This window comes from Haliaeetus albicilla, chromosome 12, assembly GCF_947461875.1.
Source record: "Haliaeetus albicilla chromosome 12, bHalAlb1.1, whole genome shotgun sequence".
In the NCBI taxonomy this organism is placed as follows: domain Eukaryota; kingdom Metazoa; phylum Chordata; class Aves; order Accipitriformes; family Accipitridae; genus Haliaeetus; species Haliaeetus albicilla.
In genome coordinates, this window is record NC_091494.1 from 24,268,646 (window position 1) to 24,291,003 (window position 22,358).

The 22,358-nt window shown below is 39.0% G+C and overlaps 1 protein-coding gene across 4 annotated transcripts in view; it reads right to left on the reverse strand.

Moving 5' to 3' along the window:
* Positions 1-22,358, reverse strand: part of IGF1R (insulin like growth factor 1 receptor) — a 195,544-nt gene that overhangs the window by 140,279 nt on the left and 32,907 nt on the right. The gene's annotated exons all lie outside the window — the stretch shown is intronic.

The window sequence follows — 22,358 nt, forward strand, 5'->3', positions numbered from 1 at the left end:
GCTACTGAGAGAGGGAAAATAAAAAAAATGAAAAAAAACATAGCTACTGCTGTACAGACAGCTGTGCTCAGGATTGATGATTGGCATCTTCAAGGTATCTTCCTTCAATACCTATGAAATATCAATTTCACTGCCACTGCAGTAACCCTCACACAATTCTTATACTCCCAGACCCTACTAGAGAGTCATCAGATGTTTTACCAAGCCACTCCTCTGAACATTCACTCTTCTTCTGTGATCATTAACAACTGTGGCTCCATTTAAGACAAGATCCCTAGAATTCAAATTGGGACCTAAGGGGAAGAAAAAACAAACCAACCCAAACACCAAAACAAACCCAAAACAAAAACAAAACAAAAAACCAAAACAAACAAAACAAAAAAAAAAAACCAAAAAAACCCCTGAACCCAAACAAAAAACCCACCCACACATCAAGACTTACTTCCGCATCCACACGTTTTAGTTTCCCCACTGCCTCTTTTCTTTTGAAGGTTTTCAAAAGTGGTAACAGCTAGAGGATTTTCGGCATGTCAGCCTAACTCTGCACAACAGATGAGAAACCCATCCCAGCCCCAAACTGGGAACCATCAGCTCATGCCCTCCTACCCAGCTATGGGGAGGAACATCAACTTCAATGAAGAGATAATGACACAAGTATGGCCTTCATTTTGATACCAAATTCAAGTAGTCACAGGCCTAAAATATTTTCACTACTGTTTCAAACTTATACCAGTAGAGAAATACGTCAGTAAGACCCTAAACCAACACTAAGTGCCACCAGTCAGCCGTTTTGGTAGAGATTGTTTTGTTTTAAAAAAAATAAGTGTCATCTTTTTGCAGGTGCTGATGTGGCACACACAAGGAAAGCATACTTTCCTTCTTCATTTGATACTCATAAATAAGATTAGGTCATGATTCTTCAAATAGAGACATAACACTACACGTCTTTACTATTGCAAACTCGGAAGTGCTTTGCCTTACTTTTTTAGTATTTCTAATCCTGTATCTCACTGTACTGGTGCTTAAAAAGCAGATCTGCATGTAGTGAGAGAGTTTTGCAGCTTTTGCTGTTTCAGCATTTCTTATATATGAAGATAATGCCCAGATGAAGTTTTGTTAATTCCAACACAATCCCAAAAACTCACATTCAACACCAACTTACATAGGTGTGGTCACAAACAGCAACTGAATGCATGCAGCTGCTGGAGCACACTTCCCTGTGATTACGCTGCAACCCAGCACAAAATTAAGGAATTTATCTTGTGGTGGGTGTGGCAAACTTGAAAAAACAATGCCCCCCCCCCCCCCCCATAAAATTGCTCCCAACTACAAGGATGAAACTTATTTGTGCATTTCAAAGTTCAAAAAATTTTAAACACAACTATGGGTAGATGAATCAGAAGAACTAATGTGCATTTGAGTTGAAGCAACAAAAGACTCTTTTAGTTCAATAAATGCTTTTATGGTTACTTCAAAAAATTACCAGGTTAAGTACGACTAATTTGTAAAATATTTAATTGTTTGAAAGAATGTGTTGGTTTTGTGCAAATCTGAAATCCAAATACTTCACACACCTACCTAAAAGCATGGCTTTTTTTTTTTTTTTTTGCTTGATTTGCAATTACTGTTTTTAAATAAAAAAAGCTTCACAGATACAACTTAAAGTATTTCAGGGTTTCAGATTAGGCAATATGCAAAGGTAATCTCTTGCAGAATTTTAACGTGATCCTCACATAAAAGCACTCTCCAACATTAAACTGTTGGGTTTTATGTGATGTGGATAATACTTTTTTTTTCCTGCAAAACTATCATTCTAATCCTAAATTCTTGTCTCAGAACACCATCCTGTAGCACAGGGCTCAAATACTTAATAAAAAGATTGTCTGATGTAAATAATGTTTATTAAGTACTTTTCATTTCAAAACATCCCAACATGCTTTGCAAACAGTATCACTGTTTTCACTCACTTCTTGGGAGCAACATAGCAGCTGCTCTGAAAGCGATTAATAGTACATCACAGTTAAGTCTACAAAGCCATGGTGACAGTATTAAATTGAAAAAGCAAGGAAAACATTACATAGTTGCATACTCTGAACTACTTATACTTAGCCTGTATAATTCTAGAGAAAAAATATCTTCCATAAGTGCTGATTCAAGCAGTGAAGATCTCCACTGAGCACTCAAAAAGATACCATTTGGAATACAACAATGCCTCCAGCACTAAGCTGCAGCATCAGTAATTAAAAATAGAACACCAATTTCAATCAGTCGAGTTCTTCCAACATTTAAGCTTTCTTTGAAGTTCTCCCTTCCAGTACTGACTAGGCCTGACCCTCCTTCGCTTACAAGATCTGACAAGGTAGCAGCCCAAGGTAGCATGCCTGCAATACAAGAACACAAATATGCCCACAGTGCATCTAAACGGTACTCTTAAAACGCAAAAACTTTGTAGCTCAGCACACTGGTACTCATAAGCTTTGGAATGCTTCACATATTTTTAAAGGTTTACTATTTCTGGCAGGGAGATGAGGGGAATTTAGTAGTCTTGCATACAGTTCTCCAAGCATTGCCCAAAGTAGTTTGCAACCTTCATGTTGCCCATGCATGGAAATGGTAACACTACCCTACTCAATTTAGAGGAAGGAAGAGCAACTAAAATAGTAAAATAGTTTCTTCCTCACTATCCAGAGTTTTCCTTTCATGTAAGTCTCATCCAAAAAGCAAAACAAGCCAAATGAAATGAATAAATTCATAGAACTGTGCCAGCAATTCTCAAATTGGCCCAGTTTTAGTAAAACTTAACTGCTTTCAACAGCCAGCCACCTCCAATCCCTCTTTTTTCCCTTAGGCATTTCCAGGAGAGTCTTCCATGTAAAATAGGGACAAGGAAGATTACTAAGTAAACTTTTGCAGGTCACAGTTCAATACTGCCCAGCCCTAGACTTTGGCAGAGCAGCAATGCTAGACCAAAGACCTTAGTCCATGTGTCAGACAAGAAGAAAATACCAAGCTACAACACAAGGACAGCAATCCATGCCTCATCTGCAATCCACAGCAAAACAGAGAACTGTTTGCCACCTATGAGCTGTAAAAAAAGCCCATCGTTTCTCTCCTTGCTTGGGTTCACTTTCATTGCATTGATAAAATTTTGCCGGCTGAACTCATCTGCTGCATAGCTAACGTAGGCTTTCTTTGTGAGTAAACTGAAGGATGATGCTCAGTGGATTATGAGCCACACAAAAGCGATGTGCTTTCCAGCCGTACAAACCCAGCTACGGGGAATCCAAACAGAGCAAAGAGACCACTTAGAGCGCTTCAGCCAACTCACAGGGAAAAGAGCCTTTATAAACGAAGTATTATGAATTATAACTAGGGTCTTGGAAAACACGTTTGTTTCTACAAACGTAAGCTGACCAAGTCAATCTTTCTCAGTCAATGCAGTACACATAGATGACTCCCCAGAGGATTTATTTGAAAGACTTAAGCTTCTTTAGAATTAAAAGTTTACTGCATCTTTCTTCTTGTTTCAACAAATAAAATGCTCACTATCCACTCACACTTCAGTAAATCTCCAATTCTAGCAGGTAAATAAAGGAGCAAGAAAAACAAACCCATGCCCCCTTCTCATGTTGGTCTGTAGACTGTAGTTACGCATAAAACAGATGCACAGCAAAGTTTTTTCAGTTTAAAAATCCACAGGTATAGCAAATTTATGGAGGAACTCTCACAGAAGGCCATGTCCTTGTCATTGCTACTAAGCTGGCAAAGCACAACCTTCTAGCTGGATTACCAGAGCAGCAACATGGGATTCTCCTCCTGCTATTACTGTCTTAGGCATGTGAATCTGATCAAGTCACCTAAGTATTCTGTATCTCATTTTCCCCATACATGAGCATAAATTTCCTCCTGTCCCTCCAATGGCATTATACTACAGCCAAATGCTTCTCAGAATCAGGATGTTTTCCCTGATGAATAGATCTAAGCCTCACTCATTCTAGTTAACTTTACCTTTACCTTTTCAAGCCATATCATATTTCTGAGAAAGGATCCTACAGGAAGAACTTTGCTCATGTTCACTCTCAGAAAAGCACACAGACCTCTGTCTTTCCAACATTCTCCCACCACAATATTCAAATTTCTGTATTTGCTACCCACAAACCAGTTATCCCTGAGGGAAATTGTTCCATTTAGAACAAACAAAATCCCCTCTCAATAAATTTTTTGCTTATTTCATTACAGGAAAGCCGTACCCAATTCTTCTACACTCCAAAGAATAGTCATGCTCCAAGAAGACTACAAAAGGATGCTTCTAGATACCAGGTGACTAGAGCTGACTATTAAAAAAAAAAAAACCAAAAAACAAACTATCAGCATTGTTTTGCTTTTTTAAAATGAAAATATATATGCACCAAAACCTTATTCATTATATATTCCTGAGTGATACCTGATACCAAATTAATCCGACCAAATTTGTCAGTTCATGTCAAATGATGCTTCTTCTGTGCTGTCTGGAGTGGCCTCTCTATGTCTGAGGCAGAGCAGACAGCAAGTCAGACACTGCTGGACTGTGGCATGGCTGACATGTTTATAAAACAACAGAAGTCAGTCAGTCTCCCTTCCTGCAGGCTACCCACTAACCACCACTTAAAAAAAAAAAAAAACCACTTTAAGTACAGAATTGACCTATTTTCCTAGGCCAAATATATATTATTCCTTCGTAACTGAACTTGATTTGATAAAGATACTAAAAGGAGACAAACAGCTTTTACACCACTGTTAATTAAACTCAAAAAACTGAAACATTTCAACTATAAACTCAAGAAAGAAGAGGTTCATTTGTGGGGGCTTTTTGGCAGTCATGGCAGGTGTTATTTTTTAAACATCTATTCCTCCTCACAAGGTGGAAAAAGCAGTGTCAGGATACATATACATTGCAGGCTTCTTAGCAAATATTGGAACAGCAGTTCATCTTCCCAAAGACATACCTGCACCAAGATTTTAGCAGATAATTGATTTCACCTTGAGCATTCAATTCTAGATTCACATTGCTTACATACTTTTAATGCTTAACTAGACTGGGCTTGGAGATGAGAAAAGGATCTGAAATTTGTCTCATTTTTAATGCAGATAGCATAAATAAAACAGGTAATTTCCCAATAGAGCTGGATCGTGAATTAATTATAAAATAAGATGCTTCACTTATTTTCAACCTTTTAGAAGAGCTACAGTTCGATTCATGCAGCATTTCATTCAGGCTGCTAACAGGTAACATCAGCCTCTCTTGCTGAGATACCTTTTAAAATTTTTTTTTTTTTTAATTTAAAAAAATCAGGCTTTCCACAGCAAATACTCAGTTCACATTAGCTACTTCTCCACCAGTAGTGACAGAGCAATATGAATTAATATGATAAAGATTAAGGTAATCAGTAAGGGTTGTTCCCTTACTCCAAAAAACTTAATGTATTCTGTTCTTGCCTTAGATATATGAGTAGATACATGAAAGAAAACAGAGAGTTAAAAAAAAAAACAAAACAGAGAAGCAGGTATTCCTTCTCGTGTATTTCTCCTTCCTCTACAATACCTCAACTCTTTAAGAAGCATGCTTGAAGAACAATCTGTAAGCTGTCCTCTTGGATTTTTATACTGAAGTGACAAATGTAAGTCTCTTTCGCTTAATGTGCTTCACATGTGCTTCCAAAAAAGAAAATATGGTTATACAGTAACAAAAATGCATTTAAAAAACAAAATTTCCAAGCAAGATGCTCATCAATTTTTTATGTTGTGTATATAAGGTACCTGCAACCAGTCACAAACATTAACTGGTGCACCACAATACTCACGTTAAATAAGATTATCCTCCTTATTGGACAGATGGGAGGCTGCAACTTAAGTGACTTTCCCATGAAGCAAGAATAAGACGGAGACATAAACTGAGCCCACTCTAACATCTTAAACTGCAAGACCATTTTAAATAGCTGCCCATACACAGAAACGTAACACAGAGCAGACACAAATACAATGCATCAAGCAGAAAACAGGTAAAGACCTTCAAAATTCAGACACACGAGAACAAGTTCAGATTCATCTAAATACTGTGACACAATTAAAGATTTAAAAATACTGGAAAAGGGAATAAAAAATCAGTTTGGGGATTATTTGAAGTATTTTATGTAGAGAACAACAGTAATAACCTTACTTCTCTTACCACAGATAGTCACTACAATTTTAGACCCATAATTATGTAAGTTTCTGTATACAGAAAACATTAAATATCGAACAAGCTGACAGGTTTCAAATCACTATCAACAGTGTTTAGCATATAAATTAACACAGACACAAAGTATCTACAAACATTTATTTTTAAACTGTTGGGAACACAGTAAATTATTAAATATTTTTTCTCTTTACCCACAGGAAAAATGCAAGAATACAGAGCATAAGGAGCATTGCTCAGCATCTTTCTAAAACTAATACATTTAATACACATCAAATGTGCTGGGAGAAAGGGCTTCATCTTGCAGAAAGTTATCTTTCCAAAAACAACAACAAACAAGCAAACAAAAAAACAAATAAAAAAATACGGCAAGACTACACATCCATCATTTATGTCTGTTGATATTTTAATGATACAAATGATCAAATGATTCAGCTTTTGAAAGATATAACAAGATAAAACTAAGTTATTCTTTGAAGAAAAATATATAAGGCTTCTTTCACAAGCTTCAAAATTAGCCACTCCAGCTTTCTGCACTTTTGGTTTAGATGCTTAGAAGCAGGCAGCATTATTTTCCCCCTTCCCAAACCAAAACCTTCCAAATGAGGCATGACAAAACAAGCTGAAATCCCGAGTTAACTTACACGGCAACCTACAGGCATGCAGGGGAGTCTGTTTTGCCAGTGCGGTTCTCAACAACACTGTTATCAGAGAGAACGCTGACATCCAACATTTAATCTACCACCAAAACCAAAGTCTACGCTCTCTCTCACCAGTACCTCCAAAACTCATCTGCAGTACTGACTGATCCATGCTTTAACAAGACATATTAGAAAGTAATTAAATTTATTTTCTGGTTGATTTTTGGACTCAAAGAAAATATGTCTCTAGGCTATAACCAGCAAGAGATTCTTCACTTAGAATTAAATTACTTGTTACTTTTCTGCACTCCTTGTTGGGGTTAAAAAAAAAAAAAAGTGCCTGGGGTTCCACAAGGCCTTTCTCCTGCCATAAAACAATCAAAGCTCCATGGCCATTTTCCCACCCAAACAATAAAAGCAATAAACACTATTCAGACAATCCCAAAACTCATGGATTAACAAAAGAGGATGAAGGGCGTGGGGGGTAAAACGAGGTCTGACAACAACAAACCCTGGGGAATGCACAGGACTGGGGAGATTCCATAAACCCAATTACAGCCACGTGACCCACGCACAGGGTGAAATTGCTCTCAGGCCCACAAAATTAGAGGGGAGTTTACACATCGGAAGACCGCCTGCAACAACTCTCCATTTTCATCACTTATTTGTGAAAGGCAGCACGAGAGACTCAGCTCAGGTGCTGTTCTCGACTCTAACCAGGTAGATGTGGGAGGTGGAAGAAAAGGCAAGGGGAGAGATGAAAAGCTCTCCAGTCCCTTACACTGACAAGAGACATCAGTTGTAAGAAGAGGGCTGTACTAAATATATTGCCAATGACTGCTTTCCCCCAAAACTCAATTATTCTGGCGGCTAGAGGGGGAGCAACTCTGGAAAGGCGTGCTTCTAAACAAAGCGGCAGCGTTTCTGATGAGATTGCTCCGCACTGAGATCTGAGGGCAGCATCGTTCCCATCTCTGCTTCCAGGGCAGATCATTGAGATCCAGACGCTGCTTTTGGAGCTTCCACTGTGAAACAGTGAAAACATAGTATACACCCACCCGCTGGCTCCAATGGGAGTTGAACAGGACCCAATTCCACAGTTAAGCTGGGGGCTTTTTCAAGTTATCTGCAAAAATAGCGGCAACAATCAAAGTCTCTATGCCTTCCAGGCTTAAAAAAAGAGAAGGGAAAAAAAGCAATGGAAAGGCCCAATGAAACTCCTGTTGAAATCAACTGGAAGATTAGTTTTAAGGTGAATGCTTAAATGAATAAATCCAGTGTAATTGGACAATCTAGGAATTACTACTATAAATTAAATAAGCCACTTTGGGTTGGCCTGCTTTAAACCAACCCATTTAAAAAATCAGATATACAAATGGCATAAAAGCCAGGGTATAAACAGCCATGTCAAGTCCATTGTCTGTCTTCAATAAATTTTATTAATGAACTAAAATTGTTTGGTTGTTTTTCACACCATGAGACAATGTTTTACACTTGGCAAAATCCTTTAGCCTGGATTTTCAAATGGGACTACTGGCTTCAGGCACCTTACATTTGAGCTGTCACACTGCCCATCAGAGAGCTGCGGACCAGAACACTTCTTAAGATAAATAAAAATCACTCAATCAAAGTATCTCACTGAAAAACCCAAATTTCACCATTTTTTAAAATTACCATATCCAGAAAGAGCTGAGCCTGTCTCCCAGAAAATGTTCATAACACACCTAAGTCATTAAAATGAGAATCCAAATATTACGTTACAGTATGACCCCACTGCTTCATATAAAAAACCCACACTGATGACACAATGAATAGGGAACAAGAAATCAGTGGCAAGGCTGCTGCACAGTTCTGTCAATGATAAGAAGGTGATATATACAAAAATCTTTCCTATAGATTGGAGGATGCCTTTTATTTTATCAATATTATCCTAGGATGGAGCAAGATGTAACATGCTGCATTCACAGAGAAATACTTAGCATTAATTTAGAAGCTCTGGTTTGCAAACTGGTTTTGGCAGAATGTCCAAGGAGCAAGAATATGACAGGAGCAAAGAGGTGCCTCCATAATGAAAGTCCACTTGACGAAGACAGACCTCTGCAAACTCATCTCAGTCTATGCTTTACCTGAAGCTGCCAATACATGCACCATTGTGACTCAAGCTACCAAATAGTTTGTCCACACAAGGCACAGCCCAAAACAGCAGCAGCAAGGGATGTAAGAAAAGGCTTGTGCCTAATAATATGAAAGACTCCTCTTTGTCATTTCAGCTAGGCACTAGTCCACAGAAGAAACCTTTCTGAAGATCGCTTGCACTCTCTGTGTTTTATCAATATCTGCAAAGGCCTTTCACATCAGTTAATTGGAGATCAGCATTTCCTTTGTTTTGACGGGAAGCAATAAGTTTGTCAGAGTGATGTATGATTTAAAAGTTACCCGACACTTTAGAATGCAAAGGTTTTGAACCATTACTCCACTCTGGAGGCTTTCTACAACTCCAATTCACAAAACACAATGCTGAAGACAAATCAAACAGCCCTCTATAATGCATGCTACAAAGTGGACCATCTGGCCCGGAATATTTTTCTCTACAACTACTATTATCTTGCGTAGTCCTATACAATAGGTAGTGTGAAAACAGACTAAAACATGTCAGTAGAGATCTTCCAAAGGAAATGCATACAGAACAGACCCTCAGGAATACTCTCCTCACCTGGAGACAGGACTACTACAGATGCAAAAGTCATTCAAGTACAGATAATGATTTATCTGGAAGTCATTTTGAGAAGCAATTCCCTCATATAATTAAGGCAGCCTGGCTCAGGAAGCACTGAGGCAAAGTCAAACAAACAAGTTTGCAATCACTGTCTAACTTGTATCCATCACTTGCGTTCAGAATAGAATGGCTTGCTAAACCAGAGTGCCTGGTCCCTGTTTAACTGGTTCATCACTTGCCTCTGGGTGTCCCATTAGCTTTCACATCTGCAGCAGCACAAACACTGTGTTTTTATTACTTCTGCTAATCTTATTTTCCCCATATTACATAGAACAGTCTAAGTGTTCGTTACTGTAATATTAGTAATATTTGGGGGTGGGGATGTTGTCATAGCATACAGGTAGGTTAAACCACACTCGCTTCACAAGAATGGAAGAAAATTGCTAGCACAACAAAGCACTTAACAAGAAAAATAAAAATAAAAAAAGAGTTCAATACCTGCTTCACCCAATTTTACTCAGGAACACACTACTATAATCACATCCGTAGACTCTTCCTCTATTGGTTACTGCAACCACTACGCTTCTTAAATTATAATATCCTAGAAAGCTATTGTTTGCAGACTGTCTTTCCAACAGTATGATGCCAAGATCTACCTTCTGTACCTGCTCCTCTAGGTAATACAGTTCAAGGTCTCCCCAGACACTTCAAATGCTTCACAGCAATGGCCCAAGCTACCTGAGAGATTACCTCTCACTGCTGCGACTGCGACCTCCCACAGCAGTTGCATTTCACTAGACAGTCACTGGGAACAAAAAAACCAAAACAAACAAACAAAAAATCATAAAAGCATAGAAAGCAGAACCTTCATATAAACTGACCCCAGAAAGCAAAATGACCAAAGACCTCACAGCTTGCAAACTAATACAGAAACATAGTCCTTTGACTCTAGCCCTCCTGCAATTACTTTGTCATTCACAAGACACCCACTCACACACACAAACCAAAACAAGCCCAACACAAACCCTATAAATTTAATCAAGGATGGAAGAGCAAGCATGAGATTTTTATTTTTAAATACTCAGGAGGTGCCCCAATGCTCCCTGCCTAGATAGGTAACTAAGTAGGTGCTCCAGAACAGTGAGATCCAGTGCACGATCTGGCACGAGCAGGCACATCCAAACAGCAAAACATCAGAGCAGCTCAAAAGGCTCTTAAGAAAGCTATTAAGAAAGGCTTTTGAAATAATTGTTTCCTCTAAGCCAGGACAGACAGTAACTTGGGGTGTTACTGCAGAAAAGAAAAAGTACATATATGTACACATACATACTCAAGCACACCAAAATGCTCTAAGCAGCACTATGGTTTATAGAGAACAAGACAGTCTCCTCCTTGTTCCCACAGTTCGTTTCTGCCTCAAGCAAAGTTGGTTGCCACTCTGGTTGCTCTCTCCCTCACCCAAATGGTTTGCATAGCAGATTTGCTGAAACATCAAGTTTTAACCAGGCCCTAATCCTGCTGACTTTTCTCGCAAAACTGCTGGAAAGGAATTCCTCCTGGCAGCTGCAGTGCCTCTGCTCATTAGTTTACCAAGCAGCAGCAGAACAAAATAGACAGGCACATCATTTCTGTGCTGCTGCAGAGAAAAGCAGTAAGGACCAGGCAGGCAAAGGGAAAGCTCCCAGTTTCTCAAATGCTTATTAGAAGGGAAGGACAGAAAAGGCAGAGGTCTTAAAAGAAAGACAGGAGCACAGCTTGTGAGAACCCAGGCAAGCTACTGCCACACTTGCTGCTGTTGCTGAGATCACAAGCTAAGAGGAAACTCTCCTTTTCCTTCAGCCTTGATTAGTAATATTTGGGGGTGGGGATGTTGTCATTTTAGTGTTTTTTTAACTCTTGCTTTAAGGCATTGTGTTTAACGAGGCATGGCACAGAGTTATTCGCACCAATTCCAATGTCTCCTGGATACTAGAAGAATGAGTAGGGTAACACTGCAAAATAGCTGCCCACCTGCTCATGACATTCTTTGTCCAGACAGCACCCTCACATACAGGTCAAATCATGCAGCCCACTCAGCAGACACAGGAAAGCAAACGTTTTGACTTCTTGCTATGCAATTTCATTGAAGTAACCCTATTACAGATATTGTTTATTAAGCATTCTTAATGTAAACAAAGCACATCTCTTGGAGGATCTGCACAGAGCTTTGCACTATTTATGGTGACTGGTTAGCCCTGTGTTGTTCCGTATTTCCTCCTCCTCCCTCATCCCAGGCTGACTACCATTTTAATAAATATGTAATAAGTAGACAAGAAAAGCAAGAAAGCTTCACAGCTTGAAGTTTTCAGGTACTACATGCATGATGTTGAATTTATCTAACCACGAAGCATATGGACACTGCATCCAGAGCCCTAACAGCACACCACAGGTACAACACACAGATCCAATTAAAACAGTATCACACTACAGCAGTTCACAGAGCAAAATGTTCCTAAAGGCAGCCCAGTTCTCAAGTCACAAGAAGCTAGAGGCTGGGACCTGCAATCACCACAGATCTCAGTGGCCTAGCACTTTCACCAGACACTGCCATACTGAAGATTTCCACTGCATTCCCCATTTGAAAAATACCCTCTCACTCTCTCCTACCTATATTTCACTTTTCTCCTAAAAAGACCATCTGCCATGTGCAGACAGTTCTAACCATACCAAGAAGCTTCCTAAGGGTAGAAAAAAAGCTTTGCCTAGAAAGAATATTAATTTTTCCATCTGTAAGATATATTCCAATTACTTACATTCTCCTGTAAACAACTTGATCCTAAACCAGCCCTTGAATTTAACAAACTCTCTACAGCTAATTTGCTGAAAGGGTTATTTGCTTTGCCTGCCACCAGTCTCCATTTTCTGGAGCAAGGTATCACTGATAGTATTTTAATTTCTGTAGAAAAGAAGAGAAATGGATGCACAAAGACAAACAACTGCAGTGAGCAGAAGAGGAAAAACGCTTCATCTCTGTATTAAGGATTTGCATACTGGGTTTTATCTGTAACACCCACTGCAGCATTTTACCCCAGACTCTCAGATCACAAAAGACAGAGCAGACAGTGACTCACTACAATTTCGGTTCTGCATGTAGTGTTTCACGTGTTCAATTCTGATTCTGCCAAATAGCCTTCCTCGAGCACTTAAAAGTAAAGCATCTTCTCTAAGAGAGAGTTCCTATTCACGTGCTGCCTTCATGAGGAAAGCTCCAGAGATGGAAGGGAATTTAGTCAATGTTTCACCTTTGTGTTGTAATGATTCAAGATTCAATTAATACTACACAGGGAGGCACTAGTTCTGAAACACCTGCCTTAGCGATAACCAGATGAAGACCTCCAAACTTGCTCCACTCCAAACAGCAACAGCCTGCCAAATGACAGCAGTTGTCAATATCGACCAACTGGAGGCTGCGTTTTCCATTAAATCCTATATCACTCTTTAAAGAGGATTCCCTACAAAACAGGAGGGGAAAGATTTATTTTTTTTAATTAAAAAAAAAAAATCATTTGACAGCTCTGAATTTTTTTAGCCAGAAGTCACAGCTCCTCCTCTGCGTGCTTTGAAGGCTGGAGACTGGCAACACTCCTATCAGATCCTTTCAAAACCCTTGAAGGAAGAGATAAAGCCAAATAAAGAGTAACACCACCCACAGACAGAGCTACTCTCACTAATCGATACACTGTGCACACTAGAGAGAACAGCTTGAAGATAGATTTTGGGGCAAAAAGCTGGGCAGGGTGGGGGAAGAAGAATTGAGCAGCTGGTTTCACTGTGAGAAGAGCCAATAGGTTGGGGGTTTGGTTTGGTGTTTTTCTTTCCCTGCACCCCCACAAGAGAGGGGTTTCTTTGGATTAGTTTGGGTAGCATGAAGCTTCCCAGATGAACACAAAGTGCCTCAGAATTAAGACCATGGTTGTCTGAAATCTAGAGAGAAAACTTTAGACTGGTGTGCCAGCCCAGTAATTAACAAAGTGAAAGACTTTCCTACCTTTTTAATGCCACAGAAACTATTTCAACCACAGAACAAGGAGCTGATTTTTTTTAACCTCTACACCCCTTCTTCACACTCACATATCATGACCTATTCGAACCACACTTAAAAGCTCGACCCAGTGCTCAGTGATACATAAGTTCCATTTTAGTGAAACAATCCATCTGCTCCATGTGACTCAGAGCCTGCTTTAAGAATGCAATACTGTTTAGGCCAACGGTTGCACCGCACAAAGTGTTTTGTTCACATGCATTCCTTTGGGATGACAGAGCCTATCCACGGCCTGTAACGGTTGGGGCCTGTGGTTTTTTTCCCTCATCCGCTGAATGCTGCAGTGACTAAGCTGACAAAAATTCCTAGCCAATTATAAACCCACTTAAAGAGACAGGCAATCCCCCTGCAACCTTCTCTTGCCATCCTATACGGGAAGTTTCTATACATAGAAAAACATCTCCTCCTCCCAAGGCCTGCATCGATATAAAAGACTTTCTCTGCACGCTCAAGACTTCAAACATGCTTCCTAAATGGCATCACTTCCCAAAACTATAACCTTTAATCATCCCTACATATCCCTCACACATCAACCGGAAAAAAAAAAACAAAATAGGAGAAACAGACCCCTCAATTGAGCTACACTACTAAAAAGTTAGAGAAGCCATTAATAGAGGTACAACGAGTATGCTGGGAAGAGATGAGTCTTAACAGCTATAGAACACTGTTTATTAAGAAGGGAACAGTTAAGTGTCAATAAACCCAGGATGTTGCACCAAGGAAAAAAAACACATCAGGAAGGTCACACTGGTATACAAACTAGAAGTTTGATCCACCCAAGAGCATAAGCTGAACTTTAAGTAGCAACAACGAGAACTTTGAGTTGCCTCTCGAATCCCTCTAAACTCGCAAATCAGCAACCAATTTACAAAAAGCACCAGCCTTTCCAAGAGGGATCCTCAAGTCATGTTCGGAATTCATTCTTGTCTACATTGTCAAGGGCTATACAAATGCATTCAGTAATTAGCCAGGGCATACAGAACTATGGTTTGGGCACGTAACTACAAGTTCACTTTGCCCAGCAAAAAACAGTAAACAACAACAACAAAAAAAAAAAACAAAACAAAAAAAAAAACCAAAACCAAAAAACTAAACCAAACCAAAATTGAATGGCATATGGTTTCTAGCTTTAAAAACCCAGGTTATGAGCACCTCAGACCCTTATCATTTCATGGTGGGCAAACTACTTGCTAACTCATTTTTAGCCCTTGGCTGATAGCACATGCACATTCCATTCCAAACGCCTGAAAACTTTGCTGGGGAGAGAGAGGAAGAGAGAGTCAACAACTTGGGCTGAGTTCACCTCAGAAGAAAAAGGCAATTCAACAATCTGTATTAACATACTATTATCCAAGCATCTTTTTATTACAAGTTAATTCTCAGAGCCATAAACAGACTTGAGAAGGAAATCACACTATTAGTGGGAAGGAATGCTAAACAAAGGCTGTTTCATCACTGTTTAACGCTGAAAAACTTGTTTGCCACATGAAAACAATTCATGAAAATGCTGAAGGACAATTCATTCCTACATTCATGTGTGTTTGGGGAAGGAAAAAAAGGAAAATGGTGCCTACTATTCAAAATTTTTAGAGGGCTTGATTCCTATCCAGGGCTGAATCTAAGTTTTTTTTTTACCTTTAGTTCTTATGAAAAGTAGGCTGGCAAGTCCAGTGATTTTGCTCACACGCCCTCCTCCAAACCTCCTTCAGCCCATTTCAGCCAAATTCAATTGCAGATCAGTCATCACAAAAGATGTATTTCTATATGTTCCATGAAAATGGACAGCTAGGTGGAGGACAGATCTTTTTCAGGCCCCCACCAAGATAAAAAGACTGTGGCTCAAGTTGAACCCTCGTTAGACATCCATACAAGCATTAACTGTCAAAACAGAAATCCCCAGGAAAGCTAGCAACCCACTACAGGTCAGACTTCTGGCGTGGACAAAAGCCACAGAGAACTGCAGAAAATGCTAAGCCAGGCTGAGTTTGCCTTGTCCCTGTGACATTTGCAAGAACACAGCAAAAACACAGCTTGCTTCTGGTTTTACACTTGACATTTCCTTGACATTTTCCCTATAGCACTGCTAGCTATTCCCAGCTCCCACTTGTTTTGCAAATTCATCACAAAATTAATGTCTTGTATCACATGTAATTAACTATCCAATACAACTGTCTATTCTATTAACAAACATTTGTCTAATATATATCAATAGGGCCTGGAAGTCCATGTTAAGCAGGTTAATCAAAGATTTGGTTCAAGTTTAGATGCACATGTAATTTCATAAATTTAACATGGTACTGCTGCACAGGAAGGTGAAACAAAAAATAATTCTCTAAACAACGCATCACCCTCAGTCTCCTCTAGAATGAAAGCAAGTCACTAAGAACAGCAGAAGTATTGCAAGTAAAACCAACAGCATTCTGTTTCCAATCCTAGCTAGTGCCAGATTATCAACTTTCTGAAACATCACTAGCATATTGTACTTTTGAAAGTACCTTTAGGATGTTACTGAGGTTTTAAAGTACTTTTCTTTTAAGTTTGAAATAAATCAGCAGCATCTTAGAAACCCTCACTGATTGTAATCGTAGACATCGTCTTCCTATTCCCCTCAGGCCCCTTGGGCTACAAAGTCCATTCCCTTCTCCCATGAGCCTCCATATAATGAGAGGTTAGACCAGGACTTCTTTTCAAGCACTACACATTAGAAGATTGCACACTGTACCCATGACAATATAGTGATGCTTTTGTATCTTCTTATAAGAAGGACTGGCATTGTTTTTCTTCCCTACACTTTACCACAGAGCATCAGAGAAATTGAACTGAGGAATTAACATACATGCAACCCCATAAAACCAGAGAATGACTATTTCCTGTAAGTGATCTCCAATTATACTTTTACAGTTGTTTTTCTGACAGTGAAGCAGTTGCTTGGCATGAGATAATTCAAATAAATCCATATTGTAGTAGCAATAAAGATTACTCAGTATTTCAAAGTTTCATAGGAAAAAATCTGAAGCCACGAAAGACAGGCATGGTGTGGATCCAGAAGGGCTTTGTGTCCAGCCAGGTTTCAATCACAGCACGTTTTTGTTTAATTGCAAGTATAAGATGCATTTACATAAAGCACAAAAAACTCTGCCTCCACTTCCTAGCTTCAGCAAGTTTGTTGTGGGGTTAATTTTAGAACTGCTAATCCTCATTTTTTAAATCAGAATGGTCTCCATGCAAAACAGAGTTTATATTACTCAGAATAAACGGGCATATACATTTAACTACCCTGACTATCACTTACAAGGTATTGTACTTCCACTGAAATCATGGCAACATTTACTGTATCATTCTGCAACACATTGATTACCCCTCCCCATATTCAGAAACAATACCAAAAGAATATAAATGAATTTTCCATGGTGAACATAAACACACCTCTGGACTGACAAAGATAAAGTCAAAGCAAGTGTAAAATATGATGTTTTGTAAGGAGAAAAGTGTGTGAGAATGTGTGTGTGTGTGTACCTATGAGTAGAAAAGACACAGAGTATTTTCAAAAACCCTAAGAACACTTCTAACTTTTTTTATTCTTTATTCCAAGAAGTGGGGAAAAGGTCTAAATTTTTTAAAGGATTGTTAAAAGCGTTTTTTTTAACCCATGGCAAATTGTCATGGATAGACCAAGTTAATTGCATCAAGTCTTTTAATACTAAAAAACAAAACTCCAAAATTTGAAGTCCTCTCAAAAACACTACACATCTCTAAGCCAAAAGTAACTAGGAAGCCAAGAAGAGTATTCAACATTAGCACTTAGTTTTTGGTGACTAGTGCAGGCTTTGAGATTCAAGATATTCTTCCCAGGTTATGGCATTTTGCAACAGAACAAAGAAAAATGGCAAGTATACATTTGTTTAATTTTAGCCCTTTTCTCAGAATATAAACCACTGCTACAGTAATTAACTGCAGATTGGCCTAAACTGTTCTGCGGCCATTCCAGCTTACTAATTAAATATGCACTCACAGCCATAATAAAAATTCTGGGAAACCTCTGGCTGAAGAGCAGGCTTCTCAGGAGGGGAGCAAAAGTCAGGAAAAAACTTCATTCAGAACAAACACACTAACAAAATTTTTTTAACATGCTCCAGATTTTTGTAACTCAGTGACACCAATGGTGCCTTACTTTTTTTTTTTCCCCCTACCCTTCTGTTTATTCCTTTCAGAATATGTTTATTTGCTGGAGAGTTTGCATACCAAACCAACCAAATGGACAAACAAACTGTCCATTTCAAAATACGTTCAGGTTTATATGATGCTTTTGTTTTTTTAACCCAACAAAGGTAGGATTGGCATTACACAGACTAGCTTCACTTAACATTATACGACAACAAATTTGTTTGCTAAAAGAGCAGAGCTTTTAAAGCATGCTGTCCTCTGCTAATATACACAATTTCTACAGTATTTCACAGGGTTTAAGAACAAAACACAAAAAAAACTTAAAACGAAGCAGCAAACAGAAAAAAGCATGCAGATGTAATTTAAAGCAAAATAAGTGCAATTTGATTCGGCATCTCTGGCTCCCAACTTCTTCCTCTCTCTCTTCATAGTTCTCATCTACATAGTTCACATATGTTCAATATTTCTAAAGGACGGGGAAATATAGTGAATACTGCTCAGAGAGGGGAAAACAAGAAGGAGAGAAAGGAAGAAAAAAAAAATCCCAGCACATGGTTTTCACCACTACTCTGCTGAATCAACAGGGAGCAGATTCCCAGATGGTGTTCACTGGTAAGTACTGCACAAGTCAATGAAGCTAAGTCAAACGATACCACTCAACTACATTATCTTTTGAGCTCCGTGTAAACAAACAGGAGCAGATTCCGAATATTTGTGAGAATACATCATGTTACTGTCTCCATATGTTTAAACATTTTAGTAGAAGGTACATATGGACCACTCTTCCCACTCACTGTCATTCTCTCCCTCCTGTTCCTCATTCCCCACATACACCATATCTTTTCAGGCCACTGTCAAACCAATTCAAAAAGGAATAAGGATACGTTTTCATTAAAAACATTCTGTGCTTAGCTGCCATCTGCTTCTTTATCAGCCTCCAAATCCTCACATGCCTTTTCCATGGTCTTCAGTTTCACGCATTCGGAAGCTGAAAGTTTTATTCTGTTACATTTGAAGCACAGTTTATGTGAGCAATTGTTTTTCATGTCAAATTCACCTCTTTTGAGACAAGTGCTTAATGCTTATGGCCCTAATCCATGTTCTCTCTATAATACCAATTTAAACCTACTTTTCTTATGCCAGTGGCAAATCTAACCTTAAAGGTCCCTCATGCACTTCAGATACCCACCTTCATTGTTTTTATGGGAAGCATGGCTATTTCATTCCCTTTGTGCAGCACTGTGATTTGCTCTCTCAGAAAGCATGGACCCAGACTTCCAGACCGTGTTCTTGTCCTCTCACACAGAAGCTGCTATTGAAACCATTACCCTTTCATAATGGGAATTAACAGTCTGTCCTCCCCATAACCAGTCCCCTACTCTTGCTTTTATCTAAGTAGGAAAAGAAGGGTTTCAGCTAATTCTTGACAGTGAGCACGTCCAACTTAACTTGGGGGTAGATAGAGAGCAAATGAATAATTAAGATGAAGTTAAAAAGAAAGGAAAAAACCACCCATATACCACAGATCTTATATATGGATCACTGCGAGTTTTGCTATTACTTTCCCACACAAACAGTTTGCCTAGTTCATTTCTTATGGCCTCAGCAAACACAAAAGTGTCTTAGGAAGTGTTAGCTGGACTTGTTCAAAAAAATGACACAAAGGGATCCTAAACTTCCAGGCAGGCTTTCAAGGTTGTAATTTACATTCTGTTTCTGCAGGCTTACAAAGGCCTAGTGACTAAGGCAGCGGACCTCAAAACTTAATCAACAGCAAAAGGAATATAGAAAACAACAGAAGTTTTCTTTACAGTAGACCAATAGACACGCAAAGCAAGCATGTCATCAGAGACTAGTCTTTCAAGGGGTACAGCAGGAACAGTTTTTCTGGTTCTCATATCAATCGCTGAGCAAGATGCAGGCGGCTTCCATGAACATTTCCAGCAGTCACAACTGCCAGAAAAAAAACAACAAAAACAAACAACAAAAGGCCATAATCTTATTTGTATGTCTGGACACTCAATTTTTATCTTTTCCATCTCTACCTGTGCCCCAAAGCACAACCACTGATGCAAACTACTTCAGTACTCGCCTTTTATCTTGCAGGATTCTTCTATGTGTACCTGCAACCAAAGTGAAGTACAGCTGGCATTTGATATGCCAAAAGAAAAGTAGGAGCAAGCCAGAGAGATGATAGCATGCCAAACCCAATGCAGCATGCTACAGCTCCAAAGCAAGCAAACTATTAAGGCTGCTGCCTTGGGGCACTTGAAGGTAAAGGAATGTATACTACACAAAAACCAGGGCAACAAAACTGGTAGAGAAGCCACTGATGCTTTATGCAGAACCTTAAAAAAAAAAAAAAAATTCAAAGTTACAGCTTTGCAGCTTGTTCTACTATAGAAATGTCAATGGATTATTTTAAGTCAAACACAGCATATCCTTCCCTCTCTCCTCCCTCCACCCTCAACATTGTTGCTGCACAAGTTATATTGAAGGAAGCACGGGGTTCTTCCTTTGTTTGTGAGCAAGAAAAAGAAGGAAAAAAACAATTTCCACTCAACAACAAAACTAAACAGAAGCCAGGCTACTTAAAGTACTTAACATTCCCACACATTTACCCACCAACTTCAGATCTTCCAGCATAAAACCTAAACAAGGACAAAAGAGATTTCTTATACGCTCCTCCACAGATCCAGAGCAAAGAAAAATAAAAAGGCATAAAGGAACTCTGAGTGCTAGACAGCACTTTCAGTTTAACATCACTGTGACGCACAAGGAGAATGTCAGGGTTAAATTAGATACTACACTAGGAAAATATTCCCTGGAAAATAACATAGGTGTCTCCTATCTCTACTGGTAGGAAAACGCAGATTGAAACACTCAGTAACTTAAAGGTCCTTGCTTCTATTCTTTTTCAGCTCTTGTGTAATTTTGTGCTGCAAGAGTCCTCTCCCGATCAGGAGTTTGCCAAAGCATCCAAGCAATCTAGCAAGAGAGACAAAAAGCTTCCTTTTCAACAACTGCACATTTATACCTCCCTTGTTTTTCTTCAGAATGGGAGTACTTTGGGGTTGGTTTGTTTTGGGTTTTTTTAGATGAATGGCTGGCAAATTTAAAGCCTTCTTCCACAAAATCGGTGGCCTATCACAACAAACATTACATAGGTCCAACTTTCTCACTCTTTTTATTGATTAGAACTTGATCATTTCTTTATATGCTCTGAATCTTAAGATACTCTAATCCTACATTGTTTTTCCACAGTGTAATGTTCTTAACAAGCCTTTCAAGGCTCTTTTCCAATACTTGCTTCTTCTTCACAATCTCCCACAAAGCAAGATGAAAGTATACAGGAAAAGAAAAAACATTATCTACACCCTAGCTTTGAATGTGCTGCTACCACAGTATAACTATGACCTCATTTTATTTAAACAGATCTCTTCTCATGTGCGTTTGGGATCCAAATTATTTTAACGTTCCCCTAGGAGTCACCAAGCTTTTCTTGCACGTTACTTTGTCTACTCCAAATAGCCAGAGCACACAACAGAAAGCAAGTACGTTGTTCTATCTCATTAAATACACTCTAGTTACATCCATTCAAACTACTAAAGGCAATGAGGTTGCACAGGAATCACCTAGGTCACCCTCTGAAGACAACAGAGTTACACTCTTTAAATGAAGACATAAATTTGGCCTGCAGAAGCCTAACGACTCATAGCAACACATGGTAAGAAAGCAATGCAGCTCGCTTCCCTCTCCTTGGACAAATCACAAAGTCTCCCAGTAACAGGCTGAGGGGTTTTCTTTTCTTTGTTTAAAAACACAACTTTATTTCCTGTAAGTATTGATAAAAGCACAGGCCTACAAATGCCATTTCTCAGAGATATTTTTGGCATGTGTTGACTGAAATTGCCCTACAAGGTACTTTAATTCCAGTTCTAATTGAACACGAGGGCTTTACAAACAACTGATGAGCCACTTTAGAACAAACAACATCCCCAAATGAAGGTAATCTGAACATAGCCCTGTTCCTGTTTTCTCTCACACTGTGGTGTTTCCTATCATTATAGCAGCTTTGGTCAAGACTGCAAGTGGAATTTAGGAACTGTTCCTCCCAGTGATGACTGCTTGTAATTAAGCCCTACTGATACTGCAGGGCTCAGCTTTCGTAAAGTTACAGGATGAACTCAAAAAGCCTGCCATGTAATCATGTTATTTGAGTAAACTATGTATTTGTTTACTCTATTTTTAAAAAGTGAGATCAGGTTTTGCTTTTGCTAATACTTGCTATCAGAAACACATAAACCCCATCATGACAGGTAAGAACAAAACAGGCAAGGATAATTTCACCAAGAGTCAAGGTATCCATTGACCCTTTGACACTACAGACTGTACTGTAAAAACTGATTTCAGTAAAAAAGTTCTTATGTACAGAATTTACCATTACAGGAATTTCTAAACAAAGTCAGTCAAGTTAACAACTTCAGCACAGCAATGACTGGCACACATGTAAGGTCACTTCAGCAAGGAGAAGGAGATGGC